The sequence below is a fragment of the Tachysurus vachellii genome, chromosome 7, assembly GCF_030014155.1.
Source record: "Tachysurus vachellii isolate PV-2020 chromosome 7, HZAU_Pvac_v1, whole genome shotgun sequence".
NCBI classification, from domain to species: Eukaryota; Metazoa; Chordata; class Actinopteri; order Siluriformes; family Bagridae; genus Tachysurus; species Tachysurus vachellii.
In genome coordinates this window covers 29,010,415-29,022,981 of record NC_083466.1, presented here as the reverse complement: position 1 = coordinate 29,022,981, position 12,567 = coordinate 29,010,415, and the positions used below count along the sequence as shown (strand labels likewise).

The 12,567-nt window shown below is 40.4% G+C and overlaps 1 protein-coding gene across 1 annotated transcript in view; it reads left to right on the top strand.

The window, feature by feature from the left end:
* LOC132849129 (uncharacterized) overlaps positions 1–12,567 on the top strand; it is an 82,427-nt gene that overhangs the window by 48,037 nt on the left and 21,823 nt on the right. The window lies entirely within an intron of this gene.

The window sequence follows — 12,567 nt, the reverse complement described above, 5'->3', positions numbered from 1 at the left end:
AGCCACCACAGGCATGGGCGTCGGAAGTAAATAAAAAGTGGATGGGTCCTGTCCCACACACATATAATGGTTCAGACGCCCATGGATTTCAGGAAGCAGGAGTGTGGGCAATGCTGTAGGTAAAACGTGGAATGGAGTTTAATTTATTAGGGCATTCCTCAAGCAGAATGGATTCGACTGGCAGCACTAAATAATAAAAATAAAAGTAATAAAAAAAAGACATATGTGCTGAATAGAGACGGTAAAAGTGGGTGGGTCCAATATTATTGGTCTTAAAAAGTGGGTGGGTCTTGTCCGACGGTTCCGACGCCCATGACCACGGGTATCGGATTTGGATCGGTCACGCACCCCATGATACCTGATCCACTCAGAATGCTTGGATCTGCACCGATACCGATCCAAAATATCGGATCGATACATCCCTATTTCATTCATTCAATTTATGTTATTTAACTGCTATAAACAGTGGTTTCCTCACCAGCTTTGTTTAATTCCCTCTTCAAATTAATAAGACATTGTCATTTTACCAGGAAACTGCAAAGCATAAACTCCTCTGTCCTGAAAGAATTGATCACCATATCAATGATATGGCGATACACAGTTTTCACAGTTTTTGCACACTGTTTTTGCTCATTGCACACCTTGTACTATATGTAAAATGTCTAGTTTCTTACCAAGCATTTAATCACAGTACATGGCAGGTCAAGCCAAACAGATCCATTCAGATCTCAGATTCCTCACTGATCCACTGCCTTCGACCCATAATAATCCAAGACATTAATGGGGGCCCACTGGGCCCATATTTTCCATAGCACAGAGTCTCCACTTCTCCAGTTTTGCACTCTCCATCAAGAGCACCTTCAGCTGCTGGTTACTATCTCCAATAAATACCCAGTCATACCGGGCCTGCCGTGGATGGAGCTCCATAACCCCTATCTGTCCTGGTCATAGGGGGCAACTTACCTGATTGTCCCCATACTGCCAACCACTGTCCAAACAGGCATACATTATTAGTGGTATCCACCTCTGTGTCCAAAGAGACCAAAGTTTCCAACTATCTCATGTGTACCAGGAATTCAAAGAGGTTTTTAGCAAGGCTTCTGGCCCCAGTGCAGTGAGCTTCTTCATTATGGATAAAAATAGGGGCAGCCTCAGACAACCCACTGCGAGTTGGACCAGCCTCACAGTTGCGTGGCATGCTCAGAGGTTCACAAACGCCTCCGGGGCATTCTGTGGTCCTATTTTCATCAGTGCAAACTTTAACTATCCTCATCCTTCTCGACCTTTCAGTGGCATTTGATAGTCAACCATAAGACTCTATTGTCCACCCTAAGGAATTTTGGAATCGGTGGATCAGCATGAGAATAGTTTGCGTCCTACCTGGAAGGTCACTATCAGGCATTTAGCATTTGGTATCAGAAAACATGGAGGGTAGTGACATTTTCTCAAAGCAGACTTTCCACTGGTGTCCCACAAGGCTATATCCCTACAAAATGATCTGATCTCCCATTTAGTCACAGCTCAGTTTCTTCTCTATAACATGAGAAGCATTTGAAATTTTTTATACATTTGAGACTGGACTACTGCAACTCACTGCAGTCAGGTCTACCTATGAATGCAATATGTCCTCTACAAATGATCCAAAATGCAGCTGCATTACTTGTTTTCAACCTGCTCAAGTTCACCACACCACCCCACTGCTGCTCTCCTCCACTGGTTTCTGGTAGCTGCATGCATCAGGTTGAAAACACTGATTGCCTATAAATCCAAAAATGGACCAGCTTTTTTGTTCTCCTGCTTTTGTTGTGCAAATACACCCATTACCTGTGAGGCCTGGCACATTTGCATTTGTTAGCTCAAACCAAGGCAGGCCGAACCTTTGTGTGTGACATGGAAACCTTCAGAAATGCCTGCCGAATTTATACAAAAGACACACATTCACAATATATGGATACACAAGTCTGTTTTATATTAAAGTGTTTCAAACTTCACAGCGTTTGCAGACCCAGTGTCCATCATCCCTGCATTTGGCACAGGTGAATTTCTGACATGTTGCACAGGTAAACCTGCTGCGATTCCTGTTGCAGCTCTCTTGCACCTGGCACTGCGTTGTCTGTACACTCCCTGGCACAGCAGCTGCAGCAGCTTCAGCAGAAGGCCTCTGTGCCAGTATTTCCTTGTGCTGCATGAATCGGCAATGAAGTTCCTTAGCTAGAAGACTCAGAAACAATCTTCTTTTGCCTGTCCACCCTGTACATGCCTTGTACAAAATGTAGGCATTCACCGCCGCCAGGTCCAGCATATTGTAAAAAAACCGCTACTGGCCACCACACTGTAAAAACAGAGAGAGAGAGAGAGAGTCATGAGTATATGTGCTTTTTTTCTATAGGCCTGTATAGTACACATCAGAAAACATTGTAGCACTGGTGTAAAATTATACACACATTCGCATACCTTCATGTGGTTATAGTCTGTTATCGTGTTGGGTTTCCTCTTTCTGCCGTCACTGATCGGCACGTCTTGGTGCATGGAACTTAGAACACACACAGTCTTGTTTTTTTTAGGTGCATAAATTGTCAAGGAGACACTGATACTTCTAAGCACTGAAGTGGAGAATACCTCTCGCTGTGCAGTGTCTTTTGCAAGTTGAGGAAGTTCACGGCAGACTTTATTCACCATGCCCAGTAGCATTGTTTTGCCCTGCAGCAGTCTGTGCGACAGTGACAGTGAAGTAAAGAAATTGTCCGTCATGACATTTCTCCCATCATCCAAAAATGGCTCCATCAGATTCATGACCACGCTCTCTGCCAGCCTCTCTCCCTTCTGACGACTGCTGTCCTTTCCCAAGTAAGGAGATGCATTGCAGACATATTTGGTCTCCAAATCCGTGGCCATCCAGAACTCGATCCCAAATTTGTCTGGCTTGGTTGCGATATACTGTGTGAATGGACAGCGAACCTTGGTAGGGAACAGCTTTTCATCTATGGTCATGTGTTCTCCTGGAGTAAAAACTCTCAGCACAGTTCTTGTTGAAACGTGTCCAGATGACGGAGATCGCAGCAAATTTGTCTGTTTTCACCCGTTCTTCCCGCGTGTCCTTGTCATCAAATCGAAGGTGTTGCATAATTGAAATGAATCTATCTCGGGACATTGTCACTTTGATTAATGGCACCAGAAAGCTTTCTGGCCAGCAATCCACAATGGCACCAACGGGACACATGATTGCTCTTACAAACAGAATTGAAATGAATGGCATCAGTTCATGAATTGCCAATTCCAGTCCGGCTCTGTTCTGCGGGCTTCATGGACCGTGCACTCCATGATGGTCTGCAGCATTCCCCCGTCTAACAGGCAAAGGAATCTTTGGAGCACGCTTGTAATTTTACACTGTCGGAAGATAAACAAATAGAGAATGGTAAATTTACATGAACCTCATTCTAAATGGGTTTATATAAATATCATATGTACTATGGCAATCCCCCTTGGTCTGTAGCATGTGTATCATTACAGAAGGCCAGACCAAATACCGAAAGCAAGATGAAAATCCCAGCATTGGATCCCATTTATGAACTAGTGGATCTTCTTCACTCATCGCTACAATCCAGCACCACCGCACCTGTCACAGGAACGTCTTCCTCTGCCACCGTAGTCACATCCCCCATTCCCAGCCTGGCGCCCTACTCTGGTTTTGCGGAGAATTGCACCAGATGTTCGAGATGCAACCGCAACAATATCCCACCAAACGCTCTAAAATTGCTTCCATCATTTCACATCTCTGAGGGAAGGCTCTCCAATGGGCAGACTCATTGTGGCAACAAAACTCCCCGACGGTACAGTCATATCCATTATTCCTCTCTCATTTCAAGAAAGTTTTTCATATTTCTGATGCTGATTCCTCTGCACTTGATGAATTGTATCACTTGCAACAAGGGGGCATGAATGTCACTGACTATGCTGTAAAGTTTCGCACCCTAACTGCAGTGAGTGGGTGGAATGAAGCTTTGTTGATGACAGCATATCGTAATGGATTGAATCTGTCATTACGGATACATCTCGCCTCTTACGATGATCTAATGGGATTGGAGAAATTTATTCAACTGTCCATTTGCACGGATCATCGCCGACTAGGTTGTCCTACGATGGAAAATTCACCAACTGTTTCTCCCAGCCGGCCAGAGTTCGCTCCTCCAGAACCTACACCCATGCAATTCCACTCATCTCTCACTTTCAGAACGTCAGCGGAGACTTAATCAAAGATTGTGTCTTTACTGTGGAGCTTCGCAGCATACTATCACCTCATGCCCCATCATGCCCCACTGGTAGGGCTTGACCAGTACAAGTATTTAACTTCAAAGAACAGGTCTTTCTGGATTTTTATGTTCTTCCCATAATTTGCAAAAAATTGACCCATTCATTACAGTCACGCCACAGCAGGTATCCACTTCAAAAGGTATGTTTGAATCATTTACAGCCAATGTAATAGTCAGAGGAGCAATCTTAGGAATCTCTGTCTCTTTCAAACTGTACACTGTAAAAATACCTTCTTCATCGGATTCACTTTTTTCATCTCTGCTGACATAATGTGATCTCTGTCCTCTTCTGGCCACAACTTGCTTGTGTCTTTCTCCCCCTTGAAAGCTTGTTTCTTTGATGGAAATTTTTGATCTACATACTTTCATTATATGTCCTTGTTTCCCACATTTCTGACATTTCTCTTAAATAAATCTACACTCACTGGCCAAATGTTGCAAATTCCCACATCGGTAACATGCTATACCTTGACTATCTTGCTTTACTGACATTTTATGCACTCTCATTGAAATGGAGGTTTCTGAATGTTGAGCTTGCAAATCCTTTACATCTTTATTGGCTGTTTCCAATGCTTGAGCTATTTTCAACGCCTCCTCAAACGTTAACTCTGATTCTGCCAGCAGTCTACATTGAATACGGTCAGCATTTATTCCACAGACCAGTCTCTCCCACAGCATCTCTGTTAATTTTTCTTCATAATAACAATCATTAGCCAATTTCCTTAATACTGCCACATACTCAAGAACACTTTCCCCGTCATCTCTTGATCTTGAATTGAATTTATCCTGTTGAACAATCTCACTGGGTTTTGGATTTCAGTAAATCCACTAATTCTAAAAAAAAGTCTTTGTTCCTGGTTTAACTGGACTCAATAAATTCCCAGTAGACTGTATGTTTGATTTCCTACAATGATCAACAGTATAGCTTTTTGCTTTGCTGCATCTGTAATCTCATTTGCTTCAAAGAAATGTTGCAAGATTTCACAATATTCTTCCCAAGATTGCGATTGATTATCAAATGGTGTGAGTGTTCCTACCATGTTGGCCATCTTTTCCAAAGCTCCCGCTTGTACGGATCCAGCTTTTTCACCTTTTCAAAACTTTATTCTCCTTGCTTTCGCCCTTGTCGCCAAAATGTAATAACTTGAGAGAGACATATCTGATCAAGAGGCAATTTAGTCAGGAGGAACCAGGCAAACCATACACACACATTTCACAGGATCACAGGTGGATTATATCCACAATTAACATCTTCTTCTTTGCTGTAGTGACGTGAACACACACCCGGAGCAGTGGGCAGCCATTTATGTTGTGGCGCCCAGGGAGCAGTTGGGGGGGGAGTATTTAACCCAGGTCAAATAGATTGATAGATTGGCAATAGATCGCCCCCTACAGGTCAATCATCCATAGCTCAGTCTATAACACTTACATTAGGATAATACAGTTTAATAGCTACAATAGTCTGCATCTGAAATCTAGTTATAAAATAGTCTAATATTTTCTTATTGGACATTTAATCACAGAACTAAATGTAGAAATGTTTAACATTTACAGCATTTAGCAGACGCCCTTATCCAGAGCGACTTACATTTTTTATCTCATTTTTATACAAATGAGCAATTGAGGATTAAGGGCCTTGCTCAGGGGCCCAGCAATGGCAGCTTGGCGTATGCAGGAATCGAACTCACAACCTTCCGATTGGTAGCCCAACACCTTAAACATTAGGCTACCACATCCCCCCTGTTTTCACACAGATGGAGATGGACCAGATAACATACAAATAACCCCAAAAAGATACTTCATATTTTATTAATATTTTATTTAAATGGTATTTATTTATGTATTTATTTATTTATTTTATTTAATTTATTTTTTAAAAGAAAAGAGAGAAAATGAACCAAACAGAAGGGTGTACAGTCTAATGAGAATATTTAAGATTTGGCCACAGAAAATGGCAATAAAATAAATAAATCGTTTGTGAGCTGATGGAATTCGACTTTTCGCTTCATTGATCTTAGATTACTCTCTCTCTCACTCACTCATTTTCTACCGCTTATCCGAACTACCTCAGGTCACAGGGAGCCTGTGCTTATCGGGCATCGTCATCGGGCATCAAGGCAGGATACACCCTGGACGGGGTGCCAACCCATCGCAGGGCACACACACACTCTCATTCACTCACGCAATCACACACTACGGACAATTTTTCAGAGATGCCAATCAACCTACCATGCATGTCTTTGGACCGGGGGAGGAAACCGGAGTACCCGGAGGAAACCCCCGAGGCACGGGGAGAACATACAAACTCCATACACATAAGGCGGAGGCAGGAATCGAACCCCCAACCCTGGAGGTGTGAGGCAAACGTGCTAACCACTAAGCCACCGTGCCCCCTGAGCTTAGATTAAAGCAGACTGAATTCACGTCATGTCTGTTTACTCTCTATATTTCATGAGCAGCAGCGCCCCCAAGTTGTGGTTCCATGCAGTAAAAATGATCATGACACCTGACGCTGTGGTTCTGAAAAAAGGTACGATTCAAAAATGTGGATCTGAAAAGTTCTAAAAATGGGGACACATTTCAAATGGGAATGGCGCCGGTGAGGTCTGCTGCCATCGCGACTGCTCCGATCACACTTTGTTCATTTTTGTAAATATTTTGCAGTTTTTCTAGCCCAGACAGCTACATATCTTCACGATGGCCATTATTACATATGACAGAGACACTTTTATTTCTATTGGTGTACAACAAACTCAACAACCGCTGTTTTTGGACCCGGACTCAAGTGATCCTGAGGATCAGCCGAACGCACCAGCCGCCACTGACGAGTCCTGAACTGAAGTCAATCTACAGCAAGCGATGATGGAACAAAGCCAGGAAGATTGTAAAGGACCTCAGCCATCCCAACAATGGACTCCTTTCTTTGTTGCAGTCAGGAAAACGTTTCCATTCTCTGAAGGCAAACTCAGAGAGAACGAGGAGGAGCTTCTTCCCACAGGCCATCCAATTCGTGAACCAACAGTACACCTAGAACCAGATGTCTATGGACTCATACTCACACATGGCATTACTACCTCGACGAACCTTTTCGATCACCATACTTTGCACACTGCACACATCACTTTTAACTCTCTTTGCCTTCACTTTACATATTTTGAACATTATCAATACAAAATAAATAATATATAACATTCTTATCCGCATTTCCACCCCATTCAATTCAATTCAAGTTTATTTGTATAGCGCTTTTTACAACTGACATTGTCTCAAAGCAGCTTTACAGAAAATAAACATAGAACAAAAGGTTAATATAAAGAATAATATAAAGATTAATAGAATACAAAATTCAAGATTAATATTAGATATATTTAGATCACAATGTGTATGTATTTATCCCCAATGAGCAAATCTGAGGTGACTCAGGTGACTGTGGGGAGGAAAAACTCCCTTAGATGATAAAGGAAGAAACCTTGAGAGGAACCAGACTCAAAGGGGAACCTCATCCTCATATGGGTGACACTGGAGGGTGTGATTATAAATATACAGTCTGATAAATGTTGTATAGATGCAAAAAATACAAGGGAATTTCGGATTTGTTAATGTGTTCTCGGATTTGTTCATTTGTTTTTGCATTTGTTGTTTTGTTTTCAGATTTGTTAATGTGTTTTGCACTTCTCGGCCACCGTATTGTACAGTCTAATGAGAGTATGTAAAATTTGTCCACAGTTAGACAAAGAAGCACAATCACCGGTCATTATAGAGGTCACTGTTTAGATCACAGATCATAGACTATCCATTTTAGGGAAAATGGAAATGAATCATTTGTGAGCAGATGGAATCGACTCTTAGCTTCATTCAATGCAGATTCAATTAAAGGGGTGGTAAAACATGATTTCACTTTTCTAACTTTAGCTAGTGTGTAATGTTCCTGTTTGAGCATAAACAACATCTTCAAAGTTACAACGTTCAAAGTTTTAAGCAAAGGGAGATATTTGCTTTTAAAGAAATCCATTTCTAAGGACTACAGCAAACGGCCGGTAGGGACTACACAACATTCCTCCAGGGTTGCTGACGTCACTAAGCCCAATATTTACATAAACCCCTCCTCTGAGAATATTAAATAAGACTACTGGTAAAGGTAAGGCTTGTGATGTTTCCGAAAAACGTGCACTAGGCGGTTAGCGAATCACAACACACTGGGCCACAGCTAACCAATCTAAGCCCATTGCTATTTTTGAGGGACTGGCTTCATAGAACCCGGAAACCATCAGACCATTTTACAAGGAGGGACAGAGCAGTGTAGAATAAAGGAAAAATATGAAAAATAATGCAATTTTTTAAAAAACGAAGCATGAACACATGTTACAGTGCACTCCACAAACACAATCAAGCCTTCGAAAAAACGTGTTTTACCATCCCTTTAAAAGTAGATTGAATTCCTATCATGTCTGTGTATTCTCTATGCTTCCTGAGCAGCAGCGCCCCCAAGTGGTGGTTCTATGCAGTAAAAATTATCATGCCAATGTGGATCTGAAAACTCGAGGGAGTTTTCAAAATGGGGACACATTTCAAATCCTGTCCTTGTCAATGAGCAGTTACTATAGAAATGATAATGTTTCATGGTAATACACTTCTGTGTGATTTACATGCTACATAGCATGCTAATTACTGTCATCTTTGCATTACCACTTGACCCTCACACACACACACACACATATACGTATATATATATGTATGTATAACCACTTTTTCTCTCTCAGTTGTTCATTCGTATTCATTTCAGAACTTTTCTATTTGAAGACCTGCCAACCTTGGAAAAATTTTTTGAGTAGCAACTTACTCAACTTACTTTACTTTTGAGTAGCAACTAAAATATAGAGTATAACGTTATGTGCATGATCGTTTGTGTATAATATCTGCATACTATTTTAACAACTCTTTATGTATTGGCATAAATTAGATTTAATGAACTAAACAGTAACTTCATATCTGACAACACATACATGTGTTAATTTTCTCAGCAATAATGCAAGACTCTAGACTTCACTATGGTTTTGACTGGCTGATCATATAATAATACCTCCCTCATCATTTCTACTTTCTGCTTCTATTTCACTGCTTTCCACAAAAAAATCTGATGTCCATCAGATGTGATCTACAGGAGCCAGTAACAATCGAGTCAGAATACGATTGATATTTAAAAAATGACATTAGTTTCGTCATGTTATAGCATGACTGCTATAAAAGGGATACACAGATGCTTGCGGATATTGATTTCTGCGTGCTCGCGCCAGATTGTCTTTTCCGTTAAAGTATGACGGCAATGCATTTACAGGCATGACTTACGTTTCCTATATAAATACTGGCAAATAAAGTAAAACTTGATCTGTGCGTAAAACTTGAGGCACAACACCGGACACTTGGGCACATGCCCAAAGGAGTCTAACGACGCCTGTGGTTCGGCAGGCTTATTAAAATGGATGAAATTCACAATTCTGGCCATTTACCTTTGAAACGTTAAGTCCTCACTTGTAAAAAACAGTCACTGTAAGAAGAATTGAAGACGGACAGAGACAGATGAAAACCACATTCGTTTTGACGGCTCTCCTCTTGTAGCATTGAAGAGTTTTAAACTGGCGCTATGATTAGTCGAATTATTATTTTCACAGGTTGTTGCCCAATGCAGTTACCCCATAGGTGCATTGCCTGGTGCGCAAATGCACAGACAGTTGAACTCAAAGGCATCAATGGTTTTTTAAAATGCGTATTTTGAAGTGACAAATCGTAGCAGCATACTTTGATGTGCGACATTCCAGATTGACCCTATGGCACAAAGTCTAGATCGTACGCATCAGATATTTCAGACTCTGAATCAGGACTAAGAACTGCCTTATTTTCTTCATGCAATATATTTACAACCATTTAACTGTTACACTAGAATGACTGGGACCAGCCATGTTAACATTAAAGAAAATCAAAAGCACAAAAATATTTTCAAATGCACATCAAAGCGTTGATCAAGTATATAATTATTATAATATCGTCACTGAGATACAGAAAACTTTGATGTCCAAAACTGAACACTGACAGATATAAAATGACATAAAATCGTCTAGACTTTTATATAACGTACATTGGAATATTATGTCCAGTTATCTTTCCCAATATAATATTTTCATGTTTAAAAAAAAAATAAATAAATATATATATATATATATATATATATATATATATATATATATATATATATATATATATATATATACTCACATATCGTCGCTGTCGGGCGGAATCCTCGTATCTCCAAAACCATTATTTTTCAGGAAATTAAAAATGGCATATTTTTTTGAGTTATTAAACATTGTATCGTTAAAGTTGTTATTATACCTTATATTGCTATCATATACTGTTGTGTACCAACATGAACACAACATTTTCCCAAAGTCACGTTTTATCGAAGATACAAGCTTTATGACTTGGGAGCAGGGAGATACGAGATTATGCTGTCATTGATAAGAATGGTACGGACACAGACGTCGCTGAACTCCTAAACTCTATTTTAAAGGTCTAAGAGCTATAAGTGATGCAATACAAAACACGATAAGCTGATTAGGCTGTGTAATAGGTGGAAATTAGTCTAATCTGCTCGCAAACTTACCTCCGTGGCTCACGGGTTTCTTTCTGCACAGAAGCATTACAGCTATTGATTTTTAACAAAACAGGCCTACTCAAATGTATCTAACCTAACTATGTTCACTTGTTAGAAAAAACAGTGTTTTACATGCACAGTGCCAAGAGAGGCATTGTCTATAAGTAGGCTGACTTAAAGTCAGTAAAATAATAATAAAAACAATAATTTAATAGTGGAATCCAAAACATTCAATTTAATTCAAATATTATATTCGAAACATTATAAAACGTCAATGAACATGTATAATAAGCAGTAATAAATAGTAATATAAAGATATTTAAAATTCATCAATAACACAGATAAACATAGATAAAATCATAGTTAAAGGGATAGTTCACCCAAAAATGAAAATTCTGTCATCATTTACGCACTCTCATGTTGTTACAAACCTGTATACATTTCCTTGTTCTGATGAACACAAAGGAAGATATTTCGAGAAATGTTTGTAACCAAACCGTTCGTGGACCCCGTTCACTTCCAGGATTGGGAAAAAACTTGTAGGGAAAAAATAATACTATGGAAGTACTGTAAATGGGGTCCATGAATGGTTTGGTTACAAACATTTCTCAAAATATCTTCCTTTGTGTTCAGGTTTGTAACAACATGAGGGTGAGAAAATGTTGACAGAATTCTTATTTTTGGGTGAACTATCCTTTTAAGACTTGCTTTACTAAGCCCATTGCTGAGTGTATTTGTGTTTGTGAGTAGGGTGAGCCCTTGTCTGTGTGTCTGTGTGCATGTATCTGTGATGCTCTGTGTGTATTAAACTAGTAGAGCAAATTGTCATAAAAGCTGTGAAAGTCCTTTGAGATGACTTCCTTCAGGTCTTGGAGATGTTTAAAATTTCAGCTCTTTGATCTTCAGGCTGTCTGAATAGAGTGGGGTGACTGTGTGGCTGTCTGAGGTGGAGTTTCGGAGTTTGTGACTCGGATGTGGACGCCAGTCATCAGAATGGTTTATTTTCAAGTCCATCATTCCATTGTTATTGTACCTAATAGCACAAAATATAACACAACAAAGTAATCACTGTAATCACTGTTTCATTAAAAAATATGCAACATCATAATGTCATGCCTACAGTATATTGGTAAGACATAAGATTTACATTGGCAATTACCTGATGGCTCTGATATCATGGACAGTTAGGTCACCAGGCCTTACTCCAGAGCGCAGAGACTTGCAGAGCCTCCGCTTGGTGAAGTCCTGGAAGAAGGTGTGGTCGATGTACTTGACTTTGTATGGATGAGGCTTCACACGGGCCCTCTTCATCAAGTTAACATACTCCGCTGGGAGATACACATCCTGGTCCCTCAGACGCCTCTCGATGACGCTGTGAACGGAGTCGCATTCCATCTGAGTATGCCCTTTCTCTAGTGCCCTGTTCTGATACCCGCAGCCGTCACTAAACAGAATAAATGTGTCAGCCTCAGTGTGTGCAGAGAGGTAGTCAACAATGCATGAAGCAAACTCACTGGCAGACAGGGATCCCTCACCTTCATGCCAGACATTACATGTAGCACTGTGTGTCAGCATGTTGTACATGGTGAAATTGTGAACCGCAAGCTT